The sequence below is a fragment of the Fukomys damarensis genome, unplaced genomic scaffold (assembly GCF_012274545.1).
Source record: "Fukomys damarensis isolate Sample0158 unplaced genomic scaffold, DMR_v1.0_HiC HiC_scaffold_20, whole genome shotgun sequence".
NCBI lineage: Eukaryota > Metazoa > Chordata > Mammalia > Rodentia > Bathyergidae > Fukomys > Fukomys damarensis.
Genome location: NW_022900932.1, coordinates 17488379 through 17491037, shown reverse-complemented (window position 1 = coordinate 17491037; position 2659 = coordinate 17488379). Strand labels below are relative to the sequence as shown.

At 49.5% G+C, this 2659-nt stretch overlaps 1 protein-coding gene across 7 annotated transcripts in view; it reads right to left on the bottom strand.

Moving 5' to 3' along the window:
- Window positions 1-2009: 2009 nt before the first annotated feature.
- The window catches only part of Camk2g (calcium/calmodulin dependent protein kinase II gamma), a 40777-nt gene continuing 40127 nt past the window's right edge, over window positions 2010-2659 (bottom strand). For all 7 annotated transcript variants that reach the window (XM_033766518.1, XM_033766520.1, XM_033766519.1 and 4 more), the window contains one exon: window positions 2010-2226. The gene's annotated coding sequence lies outside the window, so the exon portion shown is untranslated. The remainder of the gene's footprint in view (window positions 2227-2659) is intronic.

Here is a 2659-nt window from a genome sequence, read left to right as displayed (position 1 = left end):
CGGGCGCGGGGCGGGACCGGGCGAGACCTTTAGCCCACGCCGGAGGGACCTTGTCCTCTCCACCAGGCCAGATGTCCCAGAAACCCGAGACTGGAGACTGAGTTTATGAAGTCCTCTTCTCCGATGAGCCCAAAGGGAGAGGGAGAAGATATCTCTCCACTTGAGACCTCCTAAAGCAGGCTGTTAAAATCCTAAACCCCTGGCCGTAAGCTTCCAAAAGCAGTAACACAACGGACTGTTTAAAGGTTATTTATTAAATATCTTCAATTCAAGGTTTCATTGTAACAAAGCTATGAAGGGTCTACCAACATTCAGAACAAACACTATTTTTAAATTATTTCTGTCATCATGCAAAAATTCTGCATCAAATGCCTTCCACTTCCTGTTTAAAAGGTAATTTTTAATAGTCTATTTTTTATCGTCTATAGATGCTGACATTAGCCCCAGAAGAGGAGTAAGAATGCTAAGAAGGAGGGCTGGAGCAGCCATATGAAGCTATGGGTCTCAATAAACTCTTAAGACCACGTCTTCAAGCCAGCAAAACCAAACCCTGCGGTGAAGGTGTCTGCAAGCTGGTACTGCAGGCTGCAGGGCAGGAAGGGGCAAGGGCCCAGGGGCTGGGGCATGCATGAGGTGCTTGAGGGGCCTGGCCAAATCCAAGCACCAGCACCTATGAATTTGCTCTCTTCTCAGCTGGCTCCAAAGTACACCTGTCGCTTTTGCCTCTTCTGGAAGCTCCTGCACCCCTTGAAGGTCGTCCAGGGGGCTAGAGTCTACCCACCTTTCCCCCAAAGCGCAGATAGTTGTGCAGATAAATATGCACAGTTGATTTGGGGGGAACCAAGGCCATGATCAATCTTTCTCCATTATCTTCTCTGTTATGCTTAGGGCATAGATCTTTTCTTGCTGGAATGGAACTCTTTGAGTACAGAGAGGGACAATGAATGTAGGAGCCTTGGCTCTGGATGCCTTTTTGAGAACATGCAGTGAGAGAGGGTGATGCCCATGCAGATTGTCCAACAGTAAGTCTAGACTTCAACTGGTTAGCAAAGGGGCCTCTTTAGAGAGGACACTTCCTCTTCTTGGCAGAGCAATCAGGTCAATCTCAAGAGACAGGGATGGACGTGCAGCAAGTGAAGAGTAAGAAGGGAGGCAGCCCTGAGAGCAGCCTGAATGCATAGAAACCACCACCACCTGTTATGCCACTGCCTCACTTCTCCCATCCCACAGGGCACTTGGCAGAGGGCCCAGGCCCAGATGAGGATGCCATGGGACCACCACTATGAAAAGGCAAGACTAAGATGGTCCAGATAAGCACAGAAACAGAACTGCCAAAGGCAGCAAGGAGAGCCCTGACTAGGGCCTGGTTCTGTCATTGCTAAGTTATTAAGAAAACAATCACGACACAAAACAGCAACACCTTCCCTTCCCAGCTGCAGGGATTGGGCCTCAAAATCAGGGCCCATGTGCATTGTGCATCCTATAGAAATGGATGAGTGAGTGCATGTCAGACTAACATGAGGTTTTTCATCAGCTTCACAGCGAGCCCACTTCTGCAGCACCAATTCTATTCCTTTCTACACTAAATCAAACAGTACGGCAAAGTCCGGGCCCTCAGTCCTAAGGCCACTGCTTCTCAACTGCTTTCATAGCAGGCGGGGAGCTCCGAGTTCTCTCCCAAGTAGGTCTGATGGCCACGGTGTTTTCCTCAGCCTCACTCTAGGCGCCTGTGCAGGTTCTGAAGAAGTCCGCTCCTAGACCTTGGGGTAAGCAGGCCACCTCAGGGGCTGCAATCACTTCATGGGCCTCAAAGCTCTGTCCAAGTCCTTGCCTGGTCCCCCCCGAGTCCATGGGGGCCTGAGGCCAAGCTCACCTCTTCAGGGCTGGTAGGTGAGCCCACTGTTCATGCCAGGATGGGTGTCACACAAACTCCTGCCTTCTTGCTGGCTCAAGGGCTATCGGTGATTTTAAAATGCATCATGGTACGGATTCCATTTTTTTAAACAACCTTTTTTTTCCCCCTTAAATGTAAAAAACACCTCGGTACAGCAGAGACAGACACGAAGGGCAGGCGGGAGGGCTGCATGCAGGGGCGTGCATTGGCTGCTGCCGCTTTGTAATTTAATTGTTTTAAACCTCAAACGAACAGGACTGCCGCTGTCACTCAGGCCCTCCAGAGCCACTGGCTTCGAAGGTTTGACCTCCAGCTGGAATCTCCTAATGCCCCTGTCAAAGAGGAAAAAAACAGTAACAGAATAGAGGACACTGAGCATGCAGATGAATTTCAGGATGTAATAAGCACACTACACACTTGGCCACTCTGCCCGAGAAGGTAAGAGGTGGGGAGAAGCTAACGTTTAAATATAGTACTGCCTCATGTCTGAGCACCCACTAAGTGCTTTACTTACAGTATCTTATTTTATCCTCACCAATTCCGAAGGTAGGCACCACTTTCCTTTCTTTTTAAAATTTTTTTGGTACGGAGGATTGAACTCAGGACCTTGCACTGTGAGGCAGGTGTGGTGCCACTGAGTTAAATCCTCCCCCTTCCCTTGCTGTCTGTCCTTTTTTTTTTTTGCTACCAGGGATCGAACTTGGGTCTTTGCACTTGTGAGGCAGGTGATGGCACCACTGAGCTAAATTCCCAGCCCTGCGCGCC